Source organism: Acinonyx jubatus, chromosome D4, assembly GCF_027475565.1.
Source record: "Acinonyx jubatus isolate Ajub_Pintada_27869175 chromosome D4, VMU_Ajub_asm_v1.0, whole genome shotgun sequence".
Classification (NCBI taxonomy): domain Eukaryota; kingdom Metazoa; phylum Chordata; class Mammalia; order Carnivora; family Felidae; genus Acinonyx; species Acinonyx jubatus.
Window position 1 is genome coordinate 33,676,268 of NC_069391.1, and position 25,594 is coordinate 33,701,861.

The window sequence follows — 25,594 nt, forward strand, 5'->3', positions numbered from 1 at the left end:
AAGTGAAGGGCAATTGTGTCAAAAACCTAAAAGGTTGTCTCTCTTGACACCACAGTTCTGTTGAAGTTATGGAAAGGATTGACCGTGGGGCTGTACAACATCCCATGAGGGTGTGGGTAGGTCTGGGGAGGAGAGCTTCACACCCAGCTGTGGTCCTCTTTTCAAGGCGAGCCCCAGACCTTTGACTGTATGCTGCCTACACAATAAAGTCCAGTCTTCTAGTCCTGATCTTATGGCCTTTTGCCACCTGGCCCTGTTGTTCTCCCCCTTCAATCAACCATATGATCCACCTGCTGTTACTTGGACATAGTCCATCTTTCCTGTCTCCAGACTTGACCTCATGTTGTCTCCTTATCCCATGGTAGCCTTTTGCCAGTGTCTTGCATCTCATATCTCTCCTGTCCTTCAAGAGTCAAGTCCAGGGTCACCTCCCAGGAAGGTTGGGGACTCTTCCTGTCTCCCAGTTCCCTATAGCCCATCTCTGTTCCTTCTTGTGACCTTCTCAGCATGTCTAGGGTCTGTGTCTATACAGTCCTGGTTGGGAAGCCACCTTTGGGTTATTCCTTTCTTGTCAGTGCTCAGCACAACATCTTGCTCATGGAAGGTACTCATTGCATTTGTATAGAATGATGAGAACAGGTTGTGGGGGCCTACCTGCCACAGGGAGGCGTGAGGAGCCTACTGAAGCAGCATGCTCCTGATCACTGGGAAATGACCTTCAACTTGATGAAAGGTGACCATTGAAGTTGCTCTCCTTTTTCTTGTCAACACTGGGGTTCAAGACTCAAAGGCAAAGGAGGGGACACAGCTTTTCTCTGAATGGAGGAGAGTGTAAGGCTCTTAACCTTCCAGGTCCTAAAAGGAGACAAGATGCCACGTCCCGAAAGATCCCTCAACTACCATCACTCCATGGCCCAGACCATGTAACTCCTCCCAATAGCACCTCTTTTAGCACCTTTGAGCAAATTATTGGGAGGTCAGCTGATGGTGAAGGAAATTTAAGAGTAATTTTGAGTATGCTGAGTTTTTACCTTATATGCTTAGTTGAGCCCCCAGCTCCCATGCCAAGTTTGTCTCCACCTCAGCACCAGCACCTGGTGCAGGGCTTGGAGAGAAATACTATTGTATAAATGAATGATTCCTCCAACATTAGAATAAGGAGAAGGAGGACCCTTAATAATTGTTAGACCAATCTACATTTTATGGAGAAATAAACTATAGTAATAACCATTTTTTTGAAAGCTGTCTCAGCTCTAGAATCCATGCTGAGCACTTTACAGACATTAGCTAAAAGATATGTGAGCTGGAAGTTACCATCTCTACTTCTTTTTTTTTTAAGATTAAAAATATATGAATAAAGAGATAGCATTATTTCCTTCATCTGGTAGTTGTCTTGTGGATTATAATCCACTCAAGGATGATCACTTAGTCTGATCTGATGAAGCCTGTCTCCTTTGACTACTGACGGAAACTGATGGCACATACTGAGACCATATTTCTGGATCATATGGTAGCAGTTTGAGCAGATACAGCAAGAGTGAGAGCTCTGGGTGTAGTTTTGTAGACAACTCCAATAGAGCTGCTGGTGACGCATCTTGTTTTTAGGGGTGCAGGAGGTGAAAGGTTGCCCAGTTGATGACTTGTGGAAACAGCTGTGTCTAGAGCCCACTGGTTGACCCTGTGCTATATTGCTTCTCACTGCACCTGGAGGAAATAGAGATGCACGGAAAGGCAGAAACTTAGATGCACGGAAAGGCAGAAACTTGACCTGGTCCCCAGCCTCTCAGGCAGGACAGCCGCTTTATCCAGAGGCTCCTTCATTCCTGGGCCTTCCAAGACACCTGGCTGCAAGGACACCATGAAGAGGAAAAAAGAATTTCAAGTGCATTCTAAAAACCACCTTCATTCTCTTGCCGTGTAGGGAAGGAGCATGTACTCAAAGACCCAGCCAGGAAGAAAGATTTGATCTCCTGAGCAGGATCCACTTCCCATGGCGACGCCTTCTTGAGTAGAAGCTCTGGTATGAAGTAAGACTTGTTTAAAGCAGTTAAAAGCAGCAATCCCCATTGTGTCAAGTGGTGACAGTATAATCCTCCTTAATAATTTTGTTCCCTCTCCAAACTCCCCTCCATTATGCACCCTTAAAATGTGACTTCAGACTCCTCTTTAGGTCTCTAGTCCTATAAGTGCAGGGGGATTTGGCGAGAGGGGAAGAGGTAAAGACTGTCTCTCTTGCACTCAGATCACTCAGTGATGCATCACTGGAAATACCTCCCTCCATTGTTTTGGCTAAAGCTATTTTTTTTAAGTTTTTTTAATGCAAATTTAAATTTTATACAAAAAGTGGGGATAATTAGTGTGTTAAACCTCCACATCCCCACCTTCTAGCTTTAATAATATCTACATATATGGCTGGTCTTGCTTCATTTATACAAAATCCACTCCTATCCCCTCACCACTGGATTATTTTAAAGGAAATCCCAGATGCATCTGGGATACATGTATCTTTTATCTCTAAAGATAAAGATGTTATAAAAAATTATCTACAAAATCCTATCACACCTAAAAAATAAAAATGATTTCTTAAAAAAAAATTTTTTTTTTACATTTATTCATTTTTGAGAGACAGAGAGACAGAGTACAAGTGGGTGAGAGGCAGAGAGAGGGAGACACAGAATCCAAAGCAGGCTCTAAGCTCTGAGCGGTTAGCACAGAGCCCGATGCGGAACTCTAACCCACAAACCGTGAGATCATGACCTGAGCTGAAGTCGGACGCTTAACTGACTGAACCACTCAGGCTCCCCTAAAAATGATTTCTTAATATCATCAAGTATACAATGTTCCAAATATATACATATTCGAATATATATATCTGTATCTAGAGATAGTCTACACATTGAATTTAGTGGATATATCTTCTAAGTGTCTTTTAATCAGTAGATTCATTCCCCTTCTTCCTCAACAAAAAAGTTATATTTTGAAGAAGCTTGGTTGTTTGGCTTGTAGAATTTACCATGTTTTGCATTTTGCTGATTATACCCCCTGGAGATTGTTTAACATGTTCCTCTGGTCCGTGGAATGAAATCCAGAAGTGCTGTCAGGCTTGGGTTTGATTTGGGGGCAAGGGAGTTTCAGAGTTGGTGCTGTGTACTTCTTGTTGCCTCATACATACCAGGAGACCCATAATGGCTCGTTTTCTCTTGTTGTGGCTTAGTAAGAAGATATCAATTAGTGGGTTGAAGTGCTTTCAGCCTGATCTGTTCATTATAGCGTTCCCCACTCGCTGTTTGCCTAATGATTTGAGCAGTCATTGATGATCAGTGCCTCATGCTATTATTTCATCAGGAATGTCAAACATTCTGTTTCTTTTAATATAATAATAACATTCTAATTCTGGTATTCACTCACATTTATTAGCTGTATTTCTTCTATGAGGAAGAAGTCAATCTCATCAACTCTTTGGTTCCTCTGAAGTACAGTTCATAAAGGTAAGGCAGGATAAATGCTTGATGCTTTACCATCATCTGCCTGGAATTATGTTTCTGGAATTATGAGTTTATTCTCAAGCATCCTCCAAAGCTTATGTGCTGGTTTTATACTGCTGCATATTAACTACTCCCAAACTTAGTGGCTTAAAATAACAACCATTTTATTCTGTCCATGATTTTTTCAGGAATTTGGGCTAAGATTAGCTGATCAATTCTTTTTTTTCTTTTTTTTCTGTTTCATTTTTGTGCTCCATGTGGCACTGACTGAGGTCACTTGGGAGTAATCAGGTTGTGGATGGGCTGGTTAGGAGGATCCGAGACAGCTTTGCTAATATGTGTGATGCTTAGAGGGAACGGCTTGAAGGCTGAGCTTTTCTGTGAGTGTCAACCAGAGTGCCTGTATGTGGCTTTTCCAGGATGGCAGTCACAGGGTTCCAGGACTCTCAGAGAGTGTTCCCAAAGACCCAGGTGGAAGCTGGAAAGGTTTTTCTGATGTAGCTGCAGAAGGCATGCATCATCATTTGCAAGTGAGTCCCAGGACCAGTCTGGATTCAAGGAGAGGGTGCTACCTAAGTACATGAATACTGAGAGGTACAGTTTATTGGGACCCTCTTACAGTTGCATGGAGCACAGAATCAAAGGCTCCCCTAGGCTCTTTGAATACACTTGTCTCTCTCTTTCCGGGGGTGGGGAGGAGGTCTGGCCATCTTTTTAATTTTGGCTGCAAGCTGGCTGCAGGAGCACAACCTTCCTGCATGTGTCCACAGTCTCCTTCAAGGCCAGCAGAATGTGGACAGCCCCATTGTGATCAGAGTACACAGTAAGTTACCAAACTCCTGTAATGTTAGAGTGCCCGTTGCCACCTCCTCCAGCCCACTGCCACTTGGTATCTTGGGGGCTTTGGCTTAAGCTGAACACCTTCACTGGAAACATCTTGGAGAACTTGGCTTTGACTTACATGAAGACTTGAGCAAGTATCTAAAAGCTTGGCCTTCTCCTGATATGAGAAGCCATCCAACAGTACTCACAGGGGTTTCATGGGCAGGACTAGGATGCCATGCCCATGCATCCAAAATGATTGTTTTTAATGGCTATAAAATATTTCATCCAGTGGGTGCAACATGCTTTACCAAACCACTTCTCCACTCTTAAATGTTTGCACTTTCTTATTATTTATGAGTAATACTATATGTTTTTGTGCACAGAGCCTTTTGTGTTAAATTCTTCCCTTAAGATAGATTTCCAAGAGTAGTATTATGTTTTGGCTCTTGATGTATTTTATCAGTTTGCTTTCCAAAGAAGCAAACAATTCATATGCAAATAGCACTGTATGTGTATATTGGCTTTTCTGTAACCTCAACAGCGTTGAGAGTTACCATTTTAAAATGTTGTTTTCTAATTTAATAGGTGTAAAACCGAACTTAAGGTTGCTTTGAATTTCTTTTTTCCCTGTTTACTCTGTCCTAAGTTGTCAGTTCTTCCCTCTTAAACCAATATTATAAAGGGTTAGTTTGTTGAATTTGTATCAATTTGGTACTGGTTGTTTAGGTGAAACTTAGGTCATTCAAAGCAGTGGCTCTAGTACAATTTGTATTAAAGCTGTTCTTCTAACCATTAAAAAGATCAAAACATTTAAGTTCTAAATCTCAGAGATAAGCAGCAGCAATATTTTTCTTCTTGGATTCTGCACCTACAGGAAATTCATAAACAGGAGCAGTACCTAGTTATATCTGAAATAACAGAGAAAACGCAACACAAACAAAAACCCAAAACGTTTGGAAATAACCCCTTATGTGTGTAAGACAACTTAGAGGTTATAAGTAGCTTTCACATTTATTATCTCATTTGAGTTTTATATTCATCCTGGTGGTAAACTGGAGGAGTTATTATGACCTTTTAACAAATGAGAACATTGAGGCTCAGAGAAGGTAAGTGCACAGTGACCCAGCTAGTTAACTATGGCAGATCTGAGTAGCATTCAGGCTTTCTGACACCAAACAAATTTGTTCCACATTTATTTAAAAAGTCATTAGTGGTGACTCATCACGTCTCAGGCAATAGGCTAGAAGATGGGGATGCAGTTATAAATAAGAACCTGTCCTCCTGGAGCTTATAGTCTAATAGGAGAGAACAATCACCATATAAACTAGGAAGCACAGGAGACCTAAACTACTCAGAGCAGACACTCAGGCCAGCCTGGGGTTGGGGGGCAGGAATTAAGGTAGGCTTGTTAGAGGAAGTCAAGATTAATGAGCTACCTATGCTATGAGGGATGGGGCAGGATTGATCTCGTCCAAGGGAAGTAATTGATACAGAAGTGAAGGTGTGTATGGAGGTAGACATGACAAGCCTTTGTTGGATGTGGGAGGCGAGGGTGAGGGATTCACTGCGGATGAAGCCCAGGTTTCTGCCTGAGTAAGTTGGAAGGGTGGGAGAAGAGGAGTGAGAGGAGTAGAGGAGGAAGAGCAAGTCAGAGGCATGTGGGTGTGCATGCGTGTGATGTGTGGTGATTGTCAAGCTCTGAAAATCCTCAGGTAAACAAGAACCTTTCTTTTCCCTAGAGAAAGCCATAGTCCAATGTGACCCTAACAAATAATTCTGATATAAAGTGAGATGTGCTATGTGGTAGACATGTGTATGAGGTTCTAAGGGCAGAGAGGAGGGCAGGACAAAATCTGTGTGGTAGGAAGAGAACCATCGAGGGGGTTTTGCAGAGGAAGCAATACAAATGTGGAGAGTGCAAGAGGGTTTCCAGTAACAGGTGTGAAGGAGCTGGGGGTTCTGTTTGGCAAGGTGAAGAGTATGAATGTGAGTTCTCTTGGAGCTGGAGAGGCTACGGGGCCGAGAGATATGGACTTCATCTTGATGATGGTCTAGAGTTCAAGAAATCCGAATTCAATCACTAGAATGTAGCTACATCCACTAGGATGTAAGTTACCCAGGAGCAGTCAGTGAATAGTGTCTGACACATAGCAGACACTCAGGGAATATCTCTTGAATGAATGAGCAGTTGTTGATAAAGAAATCTTTGCTTTATTTTCCATATTGTTGGGGAAATTTCCCAACATTATCTATTTTTTTTATTATATACATTTCATAATAAGGCTTAACATAAAAAATTTTTAAGTTTGTTTATTTTTTGAGAGAGAGAGAGAGCATGAGCGAGCAGGAGCAGAGAGAGAGGGAAAGAGAGAGAGAGAGAGAGAGAGGGAGACTCCCAAGCAGGCTCCGCACTGTCAGCACAGAGACTGATGCAGGACTTGAACTCATGTACCACATGATCATGACCTGAGCTAAGACCAAGAGTCGGACACTTAACCAACTGAGCCACCCAGGCGCCCCCAAATATTTTAAAGACCGTTTAAATTTTATTTATTTTGAGAGAGAGAGAGAGAGAGAGTGCACTCATGTGAGTGCAAGCAGGAAAGGGGCAGAGAGAGAGAGGGAGAGAGAGAGAATCCCAAGCACTCCACACTGTCAGTGTGGAGCCTGACATGGAGCTCAAACCCATGAACCATGAGATCATGACCGAAGTCAAAACCAAGAGCTGGCCACTCAACCAATTGAGCCACCTAGGCACCCCATAAAAATTTTATACCAAGTTAAAAGCAGATTTTGTTCATATGTGATTATGAACAAATAATTCATAAATAATTTTTTAAATAAAAAATCACAAATCACAATTTTTTTCTTTTTTCTTTTTTAATTTATTTTTTATTTTTTTTTATTTTTTTTAATGTTTATTTATTTCAGAGACAGAGAGAGACAGAGCATGAGTGGGGGAGGGGCAGAGAGAGAAGGAGACAGAATCTGAAGCAGGCTACAGGCTCTGAGCAGTCAGCACAGAGCCCGACACGGGACTCGAACTCACAAATCGTGAGATCATGACCTGAGCTGAAGTCGATCACTCAACCGACTGAGCTACCCAGGCGCCCCACAAATAATTTTTTTTAAATAAAAAGCAATGTATAAGTAGTTTTTGTGGATCTGTAAAATTTCCCCATAAGGGTTGCATATTATGTAAGAATTGAGAAGGGCATTGGACCATTTTGAAAATATGAATAGATGCTAAAGCATTTTACTTGATGCTTTTTTCATTATCATTAAAAAGTTGGGAAAGATTAGATAACGAAAATAAGTTGAAAATTTTTAGATATTTCTAGACCATGTTCTATCCTGGAACCAGCAAACTTGGTGGGTTTAGCAAGTATTTTCAAATGTCATCCTTGTTGAGGTGATGAATAATACTTAACAACTAACAAAAAGTTATCAGATGTTAGAGATGGGGGATCCCTTTGACTTCTGGTCCGTCTTTTCATTGTATAGGTGAGAAACTGGGGCCCAGAGAGGGAAGGGGACTTGTCAAGAAAACACAGTAAATCAGAGGGAGAGTCAAGAATGGCATTAAGATATTTGACTCTTAGTCCCTCACCCTCTTTATTATTCCATGGTGTAGTGGCTACTGTTTTTGTCTATCTAGAACCCCTTCTTCAAGTTCAGGAAACTGACTTCATCTCTCTGGCTATAGGGGTAGGCATGTACTAGGCCAATCATTTTATATGCTTCACTTTTTCTGGCATTAGTCATTGGTTCAAGGGATGAGCATATGACCCAAACTTTACCAATCAGAATCCTTCCCTGGAATTTGTGGAAAGAAAAGGACCTTTTTCTCTCTAGATGTGAAGCTGTGAAGATATGAACTCAGAGCTGGGTGGCTAATCCTGTGTCACATGGAAAGAATGAGAACAGAAGGAAAACAGAGAGAAAAGAGAGGCAGTCCAGATGGGAGTTGAATTACTTATTCTAGTTGCCAAGGTGTGTCCATCCATCAAACACCAATGATAATATCTTAACAATAACCATACTGATTTTTTTTTTCTTCTTTTGCTTAAACAAGTTGGGCTTGAGTTCCTGTTCCTTTCAGCCAAAGAATCTAGCCCAGGATTTCCTAACAGCAGTAGTATTGACATTTTGGAACAGAACACTCTGTGTTGGGAGGGGCTGCTCTGTGTACTGTAAGATGTTTAGTAGCAGCCCTGGCCTTTTACCCCACTAGATGCCAGTAGCACCTCACCCCAACTGTGACAACCAAAAATGTATCCAGACATTGCCAGATGTCCCCTGGGGGATGGAACAAAATTGCCCCTGGCTGAGAACCACTGGTCTAGTCTTACTTAAACAAACAAACAAACAAACAAACTAGATAGGGAAAACAAATTCAGTGAGACGTGGGACTTTATTCAAGGTGGCAAAGACAGGGCTACCAAATCAAGCAGAAAGGATCCAGGAAGTGATACTACAAAGATGTTGGAACATGCAGTTGTTGGCTCTCATAGCTGTTGGAATCATAACAAACTCCACAAAATGATTTGGGATTTTACCCATGACACAGGCGGTAACTCTTTACTTATGAATTCTCACGCATCTCACGAGATGGTGAGACAAGGCAATGCCAGTTTTATTTCTGTTGTTTCAGACCTTTCTGGTTAATGACTTGGAGGTTTGGGTTCAGTGAACTTTGGGTGTCTCCAGAAAGCTCACCACATACCCTTCTGAAGGAGATAACCAGGAAGCCAAACCTTGTTACAGTTAAAACAAGATTCATTGCACAATGATGTCTGTGTAAGGTCAGTGAAATACCATGACGAATAGCTTCATTTTTGTTAGAACCGTTGTTAAGGTATTGCTCTTCAGAGGAGGCATTGTGAGGAAAAGGGGACTAGCCCAGGAATCAAGAGGTCTAGATGTGAGCTTTACTCTACCACTAATGCTGTGTGACATTGTGCATGTGTCTGCCTCTCTCTGGGCCTCAGTTTCCTTCTCTGTATAATGAGGGGTTGGATCAGACAAACACTGAGGAACTTTCCAGAACTGACCTTCAAAGATTCTTGTAGGCAGACCCTGTGTCATATTTATCTTGGCACCTCTGTCCCAAACCCAAGATCTGGTGCAGCACCAGAAACAAAATAGGCACTAAGAAAATGCTTATTAAATACATACATACCTGAATTACTTAGGAGATAAATGACAAAAACATCTCTACTTCCACAGATGCATAGAATTGGAAAGGATCTTAGAGTTGAAAGGGATCCCTAAGCTTATTTAGTCAAACTTCCCAGCCAAAGCTGGAACCCTTTACCTTATTTCTGGAACATGGACATATGCTTTCTGCTTAATACTTTTGATGACAGGGAAGTCACTTTCCGTAGGGGAAACTAATTCCACTTTTATTTTTTTTTTATTTTTATTTTTATTTTTCAATGTTTATTTATTTTTGGGACAGAGAGAGACGGAGCATGAACGGGGGAGGGGCAGAGAGAGAGAGAGACACAGAATCGGAAACAGGCTCCCGGCTCTGAGCCATCAGCCCAGAGCCTGACGCGGGGCTCGAACTCACGGACCGCGAGATCGTGACCCGGCTGAAGTCGGACGCTTAACCGACTGCGCCACCCAGGCGCCCCTAATTCCACTTTTAGATAGATCTAGATATTAGAAAGTCCTTTTTTATCTGGAACCTAAATGAGCCTCCTTGTAGCTGTCATTTGCTTCTGGTTTTATTTTTTCAGTTAATTTTCATTTTGATCCAAGAATATATGCATATAACTTGAAGAGTCAAGTAATACTAAAAGTCTTATTTATAATGAAAAATAACTGTCTTCGTCTTCCTTTCCCATTCCCTGGGGCTGTTCCCTCCAGACAACTGATTTTCACTCCTTTAGGTGTTTGTTCTGCTAGTTATATCTGAATTTCTAATTGATATGCTTATACTGTTATTTCTTTATTTATAAGCCTTAGACATTATCTTATTGATTCCTTAGTTTTATTGAAGAGGATTTAGCCCTCTTAACTAACCTCTCCCAATTTTCCCTCCCTCCATCTTCTCACTGTACTATCACAATGTTTGGTTCAGTCAGCATTCAGTGTTTTAGTTAGTATGATTACGTAATACTGTTTAGTGCTAAGTCAAGTAAAATACTGTGTTTTTCTTCTTGTATTTTTTGTTTTTCCTGGAGTTAATAATTGCTTTGATTAGTTTTCTAGGTACTTTTCTGTGATTATTCTCAAATGTTTTAACTAAACTGTAAAACACTTGTCAACACATCAGTTTTTAAAATGTTTATTTATTTTTGAGAGGGAGAGAGACAGAGCCTGAACTGGGGAGGGGCAGAGAGAGGGAGACACAGAATCCAAAGCAGGCTCCAGGCTCTGAGCCATCAGTACAGAGCGGGGGGCTCGAACTCACAAACTATGAGATTATGACCTGAATCGAAGTCAGGCGCTTAACCAACTGAGCCACCCAGGCACCCAACACATCATTTTAAAAAAGTTTTTATTTTTATCAAGGTTATACATATATACAGTTTAAAGAGTCAAATAATTCATAAGATTTGACAGTGATAAGCCCTTGAATTTGTGCCACAGTTTAGTATACATTTCAGAAAGCACCTTCACCTCTTCCTGAACAATAGCTGTGGTGATAGGTTGTTATGTTTTGGTAACAGATTAATAAATGGAAGCCCAGAGAGGGGAAATGACCTGCCTAAGGTTATACAGCAAGCACCCAGAAGAGCAGAGCCTCTACAGTCCCCCATCTTCCCTGTGTCTGGAAACATTGAGTCCAAACTGGTCAGTGGCAGAATGTGCTTAATCTAAAGATAAGAGGCATGGGATATGACTCCCGGGATGTGACTCATTTTTAATACGCTGGAAGAAGTCATTTCTGTGCAAAGCAGGACTCAGCAACTGGCAGGACTGAGTGGGGCTGGCAGCCATCCGAAGCCTCAGTGTGAAAGTTGAGAACGTCTCCACACCCTATAATCCCACAAATAGGGTCTCTATTTTTCAAGATTCCTAAACAGTGTTACACAAACCCTCCAGGGGCTTAAACTTGACACACAGACAGGTAAGCAGGGGCAGGTATGTAACCTCCTCACACGTCCTGCTGCCACCTCCCTAGCTGGTAGAGAACAGTATTGCCTTAATCCCCGTGAGGCAGATCTCTTCTTGCTTCTGTTGGAAACCAAAAGGGAAGGATGAGAAATGGCCCCAGGCCTGAAGTCAAATCATTCTCATTTTGCAGAAATGAGCTCTACAATGTAGAAAGGAAGCTGCTTTCAGAAACAACCAGAATAGTCTCTGCACAGTTAGGACTGTGGGGAGGGCCCCCTTTGACACATGGCTGAGAGGGTTGCTTGAGACTGGCTCGTAAGTCCCCCCCCCCCCCCCCCCGGAGGTTGGGAGGATGCCTGTGTCTCCAGTTTTTACCAGAAACAAGGCAGGGAAGATTTGTCTTTCTACCCTTTAGGGCTGTGCTGCCAGGGAAGAGGGATGTGATGCCCCCTGTGCAGTCCCCAAATACTCCTGACCGTCTTCTTCAGCCCCAGTCTCCCAGCTCTTCAAGGCTTAAGGTCTCCTAATTTGCAATTATACACAAACCTTCAGAGCAGCACCAGGAGTGACTCAGCAGCCACTCTGGGAATGGACAGACTGTCTGCTGTGGGGACTCACACCCAGAACACCCAGGAGTGGGTGTGTGGAGCTCAGGGCCCGGGGAGGCAGCCTGGCCTAGAAAGGGAAATAGGGAAGTGACAGAGGCTCCCAGCCCACTTTCCTGACTCTGGAGTCCATAGATTCATGTGGGTTGGGAAAAGCTGGTGTTAGAGACCACAGAGCCTTGGAGTTAGAAGAAATCTTTGCGGCATGCCAGTTGAGAGAGAGAAGAATGACAGGCTTTGGTTGGGTGCCTGGGTGGCTCAGTTGGTTAAATGTCTGACCTTTGGTTTCAGCTCAGGTCATGATCTCATACTTTGTGAGTTCGAGCCCCACATCAAGTTCTGCACTGACAGCGTGGAACCTGCTTGAGATTCTCTCTCTCTCTCTCTCTCTCTCTCTCTCTCTCTCTCTCTCTCTCTCTTTCTGTCTCCTGTTCTCTCTCCTCTCTCTCAAAATAAATTAATTAATAAGCAGAATGAGAGGCTTGGGAGGTGGAGGGCCTTGCCCTGGGCCATCTAGCAGATTGGTGCCAGAGTTACTAACAGCAATAACAGTAGTCAGGTGCCCACTGTATGCCAGCCATGGAGCAGATGTTCTGCATCCATTACTCATTTAATCACCCAACAACTCTCTGAGGTGGGCACTATTATTCTCCTGTCTTCAAGGCTCAGAGTGGTGAAGTAATTTGCCAAAGCCATGGGGCTAGAAAGGGGCAGGAGTAGGACTTGAACCTGGGCTTGTGCCCACGGATTCTGGTGAGAAGTCATGTAGGACAATACTTTGGATAGAAATTGGAGTATTGCATTTCCCTCTGTTTCAGTGTTCATATGTCACTCAACACTAATTTATGGAAGAATCTGGGAGGCTAAGGTGGAGCAGGAGGCCTTAGGTCCCAGCTGCCTGCCTGACTTGCTGTGCATCTCGGAACATGTATCTTCCATTCCCTCTCTGATGTTTCTTCATCTTGGGTGAAAGTACATTCTGTGCTACAAACAGGGATGGTCATGTGTTACAGACATATATTCCTTTCCGACCCTCAGTGGCAAAGGGGAGAAAGGCCACCAGAGGAGATTCTGGGTGGTGGCATAGGCCTGGCCTCCCAAGAGGCTGAGTTGTTTCTAGCCCACCAGCCAGGCCAACACAAAACCTCGGCTTTTGTTTGACTTGGCTTCTTGCACCTTGTTTAGTCTGCAGAGCAGAGAGCTTATCCTGCTGCCTTTGTCACAGGCCATTAGTACACACATAATCCCCAGGGGCTTACTGCTGGCTGCTTTCTCTAGGAATTCAGGGAGGGCCACAGAGGGAGCCCAGCTCTTAGGAGCCATCTCCTTCTGCACCCCCCTCCCTGCCCCCAGCTCCCATCAGAACAGCCTCAGATGAGAACCCATGGCATTGTGTGTTCTGAGTCTGCTATTCTGGCTGTGTGAACTTGGGCCAGTCTCTGCCCCTCTCTGGGCCCCCACCTGCCCATCTGTGCATGCAGAGAGCTGGCTCAGATGGCCTGAAGGGACTTCAGCTTCACGAGGATCAGAAATACATTCCTGTGTCATTTCCCCCCTCCCCTACCACCCGAGGCCTGCCTTGTCCCCCTACTGTTCCCTCCCCCAATTCTGAAGCAATTTGTAGCATTTTCCAGGCTTTTACTGATCCCATCCCTGCCCTGAGCCTGGGGCCAGTCCCTCTCTCATTCAACCTCCTGCTTGTAAATTGGGGATAATGATAGTACCCAATAACTCACCCTGCTGCTACGGGGATTAACAAATTGGTGGTTATTAAGGGGTGGAGGAACACAGTGCACTGTTCCCATCTAGAACACTTTTCCTCTTCTGAGTTCTACCTATTGTCTGCACGATCCCAGGCGGTAGTTGGAAAACCCTGAGACTCCTAACTTCTAGCACCCTACCGTATAGATGGAGAAACTGAGGCCAAGGAAGAGAAGGAGTAGGCTAGGACCATGCGTTCGTTTTGCAGCAGAAAGGGGACCAGAACTCTGTCTCATGCTCCTCCACCACACATAGTGGTCTTGTCTGTGGCAGTGGGCCCTGGGCTGGAATGGAAGATGCATTCAGAGGCTCCCACACTTGGGCTTGGTTCACAGGGGCTCCACGGCTTGGTGTCAGGGAACAAAATTTGGCTTCAGCCAGACCTGGGTGCCAGTCCTGGCATCTTGGCTTACTAAGTGATCCTGGGCATGTCACCCTTGTTCAGTGCTGAACTATTGGTTTCTTCCTCTGCAAATGTGGGTGATGACACCTCCCTCGAAGGTTGCTGTGAGGATTAGCCCAGAGCAGGCATTCAGGAAACAGTAGGTATTATGTTATTATGTTGTTTTTATTGACTGCCATGATGGCCAAGACTCAACAGCAGGGCTGCCAGCCATTCTTCAGGAGTAGATAACTCACTGAGTGTCCCCGTGGGCTAACCCTGGCTGGGGGCTCCCATGTACAGCACCCCAAGTCAGCAAAGGAGGTATTATTACCCCATTTGATAGAGTTGCTGGTGGAGACTCAGAGAAGAAATGGACTTGCCCAAAGCCATGTTTGCTTTAGAAGTGAGATGACGTAATTTTTAGTTTCTTCTCTTTCCTTGCCGTCTCTCATTTACCCCCACCCTTTAATTCCTGCCCATTTCCCTCTTCCTTTTCTGTAAAGAAGGATGGGTAATGCCTGGCTCACCACAGTAGCAGTCTGTGCCCCTCTTTGCCCTCCCCCCCATCTCCATTAGCACATCTAAATTGATCTATGAGGTGGGAGCTGGCGGGCTCAGTCGGTCGTGCATGTGACTCTCGGTCTTGAGGTCCTGAGTTCAAGCCCCTCCTTGGGCATAGAGCTTACTTAATTAAAAAAATAACAAGGCTCATCTCAGAAGTCAGATACTTGCTGGGAGCCATGAGGGGGTGCCGGAAGCTACTGGGTCTGACCAGGTTCAGCGTGGGAAGGCAAGACTATCAAATATACCTGCCTCAGCACTGCATAAGGCCTCTCTGTAATAATATTGATGATAATATTGGCATTAGCTCCCATTGCCGAGAACTCATGAAGGGCCATGCGCAGTGCTAAGCATTCACTGTTTCTTCATTGCAACCCCCTGGGGTTGGAAGCTCCATTTTACACATGAAGAAATGGAGGTTCAAAGAGACAAAGTGACTTGCTTAAGGTCACACAGCAGGTAAGTGACTGTGACCTAAACCCATGTCTTTTGCCCCTAAGGCCTGTGCACATTACCAGATTCTATATTCTTCTGAACTCCTTCGCCCTCCCTGGGGCCTGGGACTGACCCAGGCTCAAACCTGAATTGTCCCTGGTCACACCCATCTTCCTGATTCTTGCAGTTGTCCTCTCACCTAGGGAGACAGGCATGTATATAAGCAGTCTGTTCATCTGTGAAATGGGAATAATAATAATGATTGCCCTGCAGGGTTTTGAAGGTAAAGTGTAAGCAGAGCATTTATCAAAATGCCTGGCGATTATGGTGAACACATAATCAGTGGCAGTAGTTATTATTATTGACATGACCTTGGCCTCTTGTGGGAGGGGTCTATGGAATAAGGGGGCTTATATATTAATGAGAAAGGGGGGACAGAGGAGGATAGAGCATCCTGTCTCTGATGACCTGTTGAAGTTGCAGCCAGGACAAAAGCACACTAAGGAGAATGGGTCATTGTCCCTAAGGTGTACCCTGGGGTAGAGAGAGCAGGTATAGTCTATGGAGGCGCCTGAGGGCAAGCCGGGGGTGGGGGGGCTGCTGGAGAGAGGCTGGTGTTTAAATGCCTCAAGAAGGAAAGGGCTTCCTTGAGTGGTGCTGAGTGCCCCCAAACTGGAGGTATAAGAGCAGAGGCTGAGAGCTAACTGGTGCTGGTGTTGCAGAGAGCATTTGAATGGCTGTATCCCATGATTTCTAAGGTCTCAGGACAGGGAAGTTACAAGAAGGTTGATTCTGGCTCAGAATCAGCAAGAGTTTTCTGGCAGGGCTGTCTACAGGTGGATTGTGCTGCTTCAGGGAAAGGCAGTGAGGTTTGAATTATAGGGAGCACTGAAGCAGAAGCTGGATAAACACTTGACAGAAATGTTGTTGAAGGAATTAGTGCATCAGATAGGTTGGATTAGGTGGCCCCTCAGTGAGAGGTGACATGGCATTGGAGAAAAAGAAGGGACTCTAACCTGAGGTCCCATCTAGGCTCCAACATTTGCTGGCTGGGTGACCTTGGGCAAGAGCCTTTCCCTCTCTGAGCTTTGGTTCCCTCACCTATAAAATGAGAATTGTAATCTCTATCCTGTTTACCTCCCCGGATTTAGTGAAGGGTCAGAGACACAGACTATAAAAAGGCTTTGTGAACTCTGAAGGCACTGAGAAGTATTCTTCTGACCCTGGGGGGGGGGGGGGGGAGGGGATAGGGAGGGAGGTGGAGAGGAAGGAGAGAGGAGGAAGGAGGATGTATCTGGCTTTGTGTTGGGTGCCTGACTGGAGAAGAAAGGAATTTGTAGTAGACAGTTTGCCCTTCTTAGAGCTGCAGCAATAATGAGTCTCTAAAACAGCACTGTGCACTAGAATTTTATGCAATGATGGAAATGTCCTATATTTTTGCACTCTCTAATCAGTAGCCACTAGCTGCAAGTGGCTATTGAACCCTTGAAAAGCAACTGGTATAACTAAGGAGCTAAATTAAAACTTTTTACATTTAGATAGCCACATGTGGCTAAGGCTACCATATTGGACGGCTTAGCTCTAGACAAAGCAACAGGAACCTCCCTCCTGTCCACCATCTCTACCCTTGCTTCCTAAGCAGGTGCTGTGGCCCCACAGTGGCTGGGCACTGCACAGCTCACCAAGATGGACAAGACATGGTCCCTGCCCTTGGAGTGCTCATAGCTCTGGGAGATGGGTAGATTGTCATTTGGATAGGAATTACAACCTAAGGTGAGGCATACAGCTCTACAGCTGTCTGGGAATAAAAGGAAGGAGTCACCACTCGCTCAGCTGGGGCTCCAGAGGCTGCATGTGATGAAGTGGGGCATTCTAGGCAGGAAAAAGCCTTTCTGATGAGGGAGCAGCATAGGCAAAGACTTGAGGGCAAGAAAGAGCACAGAGTGTTTGGAGAGTGAAGGTTAATACAAGAATGCAGGAGGACCAGTGGCAGGAATCAAATCTCAGATTCCCTGTTCTAGTCACCCAAGGAATGCCCACTGAACTGATGGGGAGAGGCCACCAGGGGCAGGCCTGACAAAGGACCTGGCTTTCCAGCATGCCAGGCACCATTCAGGACAAGAAAAGGAGATGGCTGTGGGGGTCTTCTCCCTTTGCCTCTTACTCATGGAGTCTTGTCTCCCTGCCTTACCTTCATGGAAGGGCTCAGAGCCCTTATGTCCTCCTTTGGTTGATCCCTGAGAGTCCTCCTTCTGTGAGCATACCGTCTTATCCTCAGCCTTCCCTCCAAAACGTGCTCATGACTCAGGCTTCAGCATTACTGGGCTGGGCTGTCTCCTCATTTCACAGATCCTGGGCTGACAGCCTTACTAACTTCCTGATTGGTAGTCCTGCCTCCAGCCCCACTTCACTCCAGTCCAACCCCCACATCAGCTGGGAGAGCCTTCCTCAGAGTGACTAGAAGAGCAGACAGTGACTGAAAGAATTGCCTAAAAGTTGGTTCTAGACAAGGTGTGTACATGTCTTTACTGACCACCACCCTCTTGCAGAGACTACTGGGAGAAGATACCCTGCTTAAGGATTTGGTGTGGCCCAAGTTTAAAGAAAGCTTTGGCCATAATAGCCATAAGATGTAGTGTAATGCACATGATAGGCTGCCTGTTCAGTGCCCTCTCACCTCTCCTACACACACAACCACAGGCATCTGTCTCTGGGGCACTCTGCCACACCCAGCTTCAGAAATTAGCATGATTGGTCTAAGGAAAATTCCATTTTGCTTGCCATTGTTTCGCTCCTAATCTATTGGTTATGAGTAAAGGCATGAGATTCAAGTTGGCCAATGGAACACGGAAGATACCTGCTCGAGACTTTAGGGGAAAGTTTCCTTGCCTTATCCCTGAGAAAGAGATGTATTAAAAGCTGGAGTAAAAGCCTCTACTTCCTCAGGTTTATGTCATGTGGATATTTCATATGAATGTGATATCTGAAATCACTGTGGTCATTTCCTTTCTAGGCAGAGTGGGGAGCTTGAAAGAACCTTGAAGATACCATTAAACCCCTGAGTCAACCCACCCTAGAGGCCATCCCACCTCTAGACTTTTGTGTTTTGTGAGAGAATACATTTCTGTTATTTGCAGCTGAAATCTTCTTAACCGGTAGAGTGATGAGGTGTGTTGGTCAGGACTCTTGTCCTTTCAAGTGATAGAAACTCAATACCAACTGGCCTGAGCAAAAAAGGGGATGTGTTACTGTTTGCATAATAATATAAGATGGATCTTCACATGGGCAGAGGAGTCTGTGCAGATTTTGTGGATTTAGGAAATGTTTTTCTTCTAGTAGCCTAGAGTCTGTATTGGCTTTGAGACTTATTGTTTAGCTTTGGAATTGCGTGTGTGTGTGTGCACGTGCATGTGCATGAATGCACCCGTGTGTTTCCAAACAATACAGTTTGGAAAACTATGGGAAGAAGGAGTAGGCTTATCTCATACTGAAGGAGACACATTGATGAGTATTGTCCTTTTGAGTGCCCAAGCCCCCCACCTCCCCTCTTGCCCCCCATATTGACTTTGAGAGAGATACTGATGGAGAGTTACTATGTGCTATTGATCACCTTGACTTTGAGTTAGTCCCATCCCTATGATAGAGGTTGAGCTTTTCCTGACTGGAAGAGTGGAGGCTCCTCTGGTGAAGGACTGAAAGAGGCGTTCCTGTCTCAGAGAAGGGAAAGGGAAATGGTCTTCAAAACAAGAAACATGAGGAGACCCCCTGTGCAGGGGGGTTTTGTTTTGGACTCTTAGAAGAGTTCTGTTTGGAGTCCAGTTTCATGACTGCAATTCCCCTGTTCTCTCTGGCCTTCAGAAAAGGCTGGTGGGCATATAGAACCTTGTAGATGAATTGTGGGGTGTGTAGGATGGGCTGGGGATGGGAGGGTGACCTTTTCAAACAGTTCCCACATGGTGGAGCCCTGCTTTTGTAGCTGTATCATATGGCATATGACCAGCGCAAAGCAATTGGCAGGCCAACAAGGAGCTGAGAGTGGTGGGCAATTGAGACCCTTTAAATTCCATTCCCCAGTCTCCAGTAGGTCTCTAAATATTTCCCTTTCAGACCCCAGTATCAGGATTAGGGTGGACTTGAGGGTGGGCCCAAGATCTAAGAAGACACACCTCCCCACCCAACAGCACCCTGCTCCCTTGAGTCCTTTCAGAGCCACCCTCTGGGGATAGGGTCCCCTATTCCCCTCAGAGTCTGAGCTGGGGCCCCAGGTGCCTGAAGACTGGAGTGTTTGTCCTCTACAAGGAACAATGATGACTGTTACCTCCTCCCTTGTTCTGGGAGGCTTAGGGACTTAGTGTAGCTGTTGAAGAATAAAGCTATTTAAGTGGTGAGCATTACATTTTGATCCACCAGCCTGTCTGTTTCCAAAACTCCCTTGTAGACACTATCAAGCAAAGCCTTGCAGGTGTTACTTATTTATTTTTTCTCCCAAAAGGCTGCTAAAGTTGCTTGGTTAGATATGATACAAGAAGCCATTTTTGTGTGTGTATTGTTGGGTTCTACTCTAACCCTCTTCACCGAGGCCACCATCTTAGAAGCTTTCTGGATGCAAGGGGAAGGGACTGCTCCTTGATCCCCCTGCCTTAGCCAGACATTTAGAGATCTTTCATGAATTGGTCCTAACTGTCCTTCTCAGACTTAGCTCTGGCTAATCTCCAGCACATACTCTGTTTTTTTGAAAACAGCAAAGTTGTCTCTCTTTTTAAATCCAGAGACCCAAATATCCCCTTTCCCATTCTATTCTCTTCACCTGAAATACCCTTGTTTCCTTCATCATTTCTGTCTTCCCTTTACATGTCCAAAGTCTACCTAGCTTTTAAAGCCCAGGACAAATGCCACCTGTCCCACAAAGCTCTGATGAAGTCGTCAGAGAGACCTATGTTCAAATCTCAACTTCACCACCATTAAACAGCTGACCTCAGACAAGTAGCATTATCTCCCTGAACTTTATTATCATTGTCTGAAAAGTGGAGATAATAACTCCTACCTCGCAATGTTGCTGAGAGGACCAGACATAATGTAGGTGAAGTGCCTGGCACACAGTAGGTGCTTACTGACAGGGGCTTCTCTCTCTGCCTTGCTGGGAGAGTGGTTTGTTCAAGGGCATTCTTGGTTCATAATATGTACGGGCTCCTTCCATATCTGCCTTGAAGCATCATGACCAAATATGCCTCAGAGTATATTGGGATACTTGGCCCTGCTCTTTTCTGTGTGGAAGCCATAGGACTCACACACTGGCCATCCTGCTCTTGAATGCTGGCTGTAGATTGACTCAGCTTTCCCTCACCACTGCCTTTCTCTGGGATTTTGGTAGAAATGAGTGGCCTGGCCCATGGGCTGTGTAAATTCTTAGGAGGGAATGATCTCATCCAGCTTGGGAACGCTTCCTGGAGCCCTCCATGATAGAGATATAAGCGTTGTAAGCAAAGGCAAAGGAAGCTTGAGGCCTGTTTGGGAAAAGGCAGTGAGTTAAATATGGCTGGAATATTGGATGTGTGATGGAAAATGGTAAGAAATGAGGCTAGGAGTTAGGGTGGTGCCAGATCATAGGGGGATTTGAGGTGTGACTTTACCCTGGACAAAGGGAGCCACTGAAGGTATTTGTACAGTGTAATAGCAGTGTCCAGGATGCCTTTTAGAAGAACACTCTGGGGGCAGCATGGAGGATAGGTTGGAGGAAGTGAGACTCATTGCAAGAGATGCATGTAACAGAAGCCAGGGAAGAAGAAGGGCTTAGAGAAAGCAGACTTTGGAAGGCAGGATGGAATGAGGGTATCCCCCTAAGGGCATGGACTCCTCTATGCCTGCCTCCCTTTTGGGTTTCCCAGTTTCCCAGACTCCGATAGGAGCTGAGCCTCTCATCTAGGAACCACGGGTGGGACTCTCTCTGTTCCTCTTTGTTCTGGCCTCACCTTGGCCCTAGTGACAGCCTTCGTTGTTCCTTTGCTGGTATTGTTAACCTTTTCTATACTGAACACAGCTTTTCTACTCCAATATTATCTGATGTAGTACTAGCCTCCTAACAGTTCTCTCTGCTTCCCTTCTCACTCCTGAAATCTCATATCCACCCAGCAGTCAGCAGTATCCTTTGAAATATAAGTCAAATAATGTCGCTTCTGAGGGCACTTCTTGGGATGAGCACTGGGTGTTGTATGTAAGTAATGAATCATGGGAATCTCCTCCCGAAACCAAGAGCACACTGTATACTCTGTATGTTAGCTAACTTGATAATAAATTATACTAAAAAAATAAATGAAAACAGACTTAAAAAAATAACGTCACTTCTGTGCCCAGAATTCCGTAGTGGCTCGTCACTCACCCAGAGTAAAAGCCAAGTCCGTATAATGGCCCTTTCTGCCTTGACTCCCTCCCTGCCATCTTCCTGAAATCATTCACCCCTACTTGCCCACCCCCAGCCTCCTCACAGAGCCTCCAACATGCTTGACATTCTCCTGCCCCAGGGACTTTGCACTTGTTATTCCTTCTGCCTGAAATATTCTTCTCTATGGATGCTCGTGACTCTTCCTTCCCCTCCTTCATGTATTTGCCCAGATGTCACTTCTGTGGTAAAGCCTTCTCTGATCATCCTATTTAAAGTTATAACTGTTCCCCTTCTTGCTTGTACCTCTGATCCTCTTCCTTGCTTTGTTCTTTCCATACACAGATCACCTTTTAACAACTGTCTTATTTGTCAGGTTTTTTACCTCTACTAGAAAGAAAGTGATCTCAAAGAGGACAGGGGATATTGTCTGTTTAGTTTTCTGCTGTATCCTCCAGTACCCAGAACAGTGCCCTCATAGTAGGGCACTCAACAAATATTTGTTGAATGAATGAATGAATGGGAGAGTGAATGAGCTCTGCCACAGTCCAAGAGCCACCTGAGAGCTGTCCCTGGTGCTGCCCTGGCCCAGCCTCTCTCTGTCCTTTCTGCAGCTCTGCACTGACCTCAGCTTGTCTCTACATTCACAGCTCTGCTGGCCTCTGACCCCACTCCTCAGCTGCTGAGTCAGCCAGTCAGAGGGCACATGAGGAAGCCACAAGGCATAAAATAGGGAGTATGAGGGCCTATGAACTCAACTCTCAAGCGCCCTCAGGGTCAGGTCCAAGCTCCTTGGCATGTGTTACAAGGCTCCTGCCTGCATCCTCACCCTACCCCTGTACTGCTTCCTCCTCCAGCCTTGCTCCCAGAATCTATCTGTTCTTTAAACAGTACATTCTGTTCTGTTTCTTGTTCACCAGTAGCCCCGGATTTCATGCTGTCCCCTCCCTCTGATTCCTTGTCTGGCCAACTCTCAGTCAGCCTTCAGATTTTATCTCAAAGGTTACTTTCTCTAGAAGGCCTTGCTTGATTCCCGGACAAGCTTCACACTCCATGGGGCTTTGACCTCCCCTTTGGCGACAGTTGTTATGCTTGTAATTATTCTTCATTGCTTTGCTCCCTACTAGACTGTGAGGCTGTGAGGGAAGTCTCCAGGTCTGTTTTGCTCCCCTCTGTACGTTTGGAGCATGGCACATAGAAAGGGTTCCATAAATCACTGCTGAATGAAAGACTGAAGAGGAAGAAGGAGGCAGTCCAGAAAGAACGTAGGCTTGGACCCAAATAACATGGGTCCCAATCCCAGCTCTGTCACTTGCAATCTGTGTGACTATGGGTAAGTCACTACCCCTCTCTGAGCCTCTATTCTCCTCTCTAAAATATAGATAATACAGCAACACCACAGTTGTTGGAGTAATTACATGTGATGCTGAGCAGATACTTGGTACTTGGTGCTGACTACATGGGATCTACATTAGTGATGAAATTGAAACACTCATAACATCTCTCCCTGTTCAGCATATGTGGAAAGATCTTCCAGGCCAACTGTCTTTTTTCATTTTTATTTTTCTTTAAAAAATTAAAAAAATATATTTACAAGTTTATTTCTTATATTCAAATAGACATTATGCCTAGATTACAGTTGTTTTTTAAAAATATTATTTATGTGCTTAAGAAAACACATATTTGTAACATTTCTTCCATGGATATAGTCATATTTTCTGAAACTTGGTAGGCACATTTTAATTATTTTATTACTTTATTATTTTTTTATATTAAAAAATTTTTCTTATGTTTATTTTTGAGGGAGAGGGAGAGACAAAGTGTGAGCGGGGGGAGGGGAAGAGAGAGAGGGAGACACAGAATCCAAAGCAGGCTCCAGGCTCTAAGCTGTCAGCACAGAGCCTGATGCAGGGCTCGAACTCAAACTGCAAGATCATGACCCGAGCCAAAGTCGGACACTTAACCGACTGACCCCCCAGGTGCCCCATTATTATTTTATTTTTTAAATTAATTAATTAATTAATTAATTTTTAAATTTGCATCCAAGTTAGTTAGCATATAGTGCAATAATGATTTCAGGAGTAGATTCCAGTGGTTTATCCACTATGTATAACACCCAGTGCTCATCCCAGTGCTAAAGAGACTGTCATTTCATTGTATATTCTTTCCTGCTTTGTCAAACATTAGTTGGCCATACGTTTGTGGGCCCATTTCTGGGTTGGCTATTCTGTTCCATTGGTATAGGTGTCTGTTTTTGTTCCAGTACCATACTGTCTTGATTATTACAGCTTTGTAATACATCTTGAAGTCAAGGATTGTGATGCCTCCAGCTTTGGTTTTCTTTTTCAGGATTGCTTTGGCTATTCGGGGTCTTTTCTGGTGTTATTTTGATAGGGTTAGCATTGAATATGTAGATTGCTTTGGGTAGTTTTGACATTTTAACAATATTTGTTCTTCCAATCCATGAGCATGGAGTATTTTTCCATTTTTTTGTCTTCAATTTCTTTCATAAGCATTCTATAGTTGTCAGTGTAGACATTTTTCACCTCTTTGGTTAGGTTTATTCCTAGGTATTTTACTGGGCAATCTGGAAGAAATGGACACATTCCTAGAAACATATAAACTACCACAACTGAAACAAGAAGAAATAGAAAATTTCAACAGACCCATAACCAGGAAAGAAATTGAATTAATAATCAAAAATCTCCCAAAAAACGAGTCCAGGGCTGGATGGCTTTTCCAGGGGAATTCTACCAAACATTTAAAGAAGAATTAATACCTATTCTTTTGAAGCTGTTCCAAAATATAGAAATGGAAGGAAAACTTACAAGTTAGTTCTATGAAGCCAGGATTACCTGGATTCTAAAACCAGACAAAGACCCCACTAAAAAGGAGAACTACAGACCAATTTCCCTGATGAACATGGATGCAAAAATCCTCAAGATACTAGCCAACTGGATCCAAGAATACATTAAAAGAATTGTTCACCACGACCAAGTGGGATTTATACCTGGGATGCAGGGCTGGTTCAATATACACAAAACAATCAATGTAATACATCACATCAGTAAAAAAAGGACAAGAACCACATGAGCCTTTCAATAGATGCAGAGAAAGCATTTGACACAATACAGCATCCTTTCTTGATAAAAACCCTCAAGAAAGTAAGAATAGAAGGATCATACCTCAAGATCATAAAAGCCATATATGAAAGACCCACTGCTAATATCATCCTCAATGGGGAAAAACTGAGAGCTTTCCCCCTAAGGTCAGGAACACGGCAGGGATGTCCCTCTTGCCACTGTTATTCAACATGGTATTGGAAGTCCTAGCCTCAACAATCAGACAACACAAAAATAAAGGGCATCCAAATCAGCAAGGAGGACATCAAACTTTTACTCTTCACAGACATGATACTTTATATGGAAAACCCAAAAGATTCCACCAAAAAATTGCTAGAACTGATCCATGAATTCAGCAAAGTCACAGGATATAAAATCAATGCACAGAAATCATTTCTACTTCTATACACCAATAATGAAGCAACAGAAAGAGAAATCAAGGAATTTATCCCATTTACAATTGTACCAAAAACCATATTTAAAAAAATTTTTTAAGGCTTATTTATTTATTTTGAGATAGAGAAAGAGAGAGAACACACATGGGGCGGGGGGGGGGGGGGGTGGAGAGAGAGAGAGGGAGAGACAGAATCCCAAGCAGGCCGCACACTGTCAGCACAGAGCCTGATGTGGGGCTCAAACTCACGAGCCATGAGGTCATGACCTGAACCAAAATCATTAATCAGACACTTAACTGACTGAGCCACCAGGCGCCCCTCTTTTTTCATTTTTAGAGTAGCTTGTGGATGAGGGACACTGAGATTGGAGAGGTTAAGCCACTTGCTCAGGGTCACTCAGCATCATAGGACTGGGCTAAGATCAGGCCAGGCAGCATGACTCAGGCCCTTCTTCTAGGGCCCTACCAGTCTCTGCTTTGTATTTTGGTTACTTGGATACAAATCTTACAGATTGTCAAGGGTGAACATTGTGCCCAATTTACCAAGGAATCCCTAGTTCACAGTGCAGTCTGACAG

The 25,594-nt window shown here is 44.2% G+C and overlaps 2 long non-coding RNA genes across 2 annotated transcripts in view; both read left to right on the forward strand.

Annotated features, from left to right (window-relative positions):
- Nucleotides 1–25,594, forward strand: part of LOC128312166 (uncharacterized) — a 73,867-nt gene that overhangs the window by 18,122 nt on the left and 30,151 nt on the right. The gene's annotated exons all lie outside the window — the stretch shown is intronic.
- Nucleotides 1,741–8,688, forward strand: LOC128312167 (uncharacterized). Its single transcript, XR_008291111.1, has 2 exons — nucleotides 1,741–2,020; nucleotides 3,905–8,688. It is a non-coding gene; the product is annotated as an uncharacterized LOC128312167 (long non-coding RNA).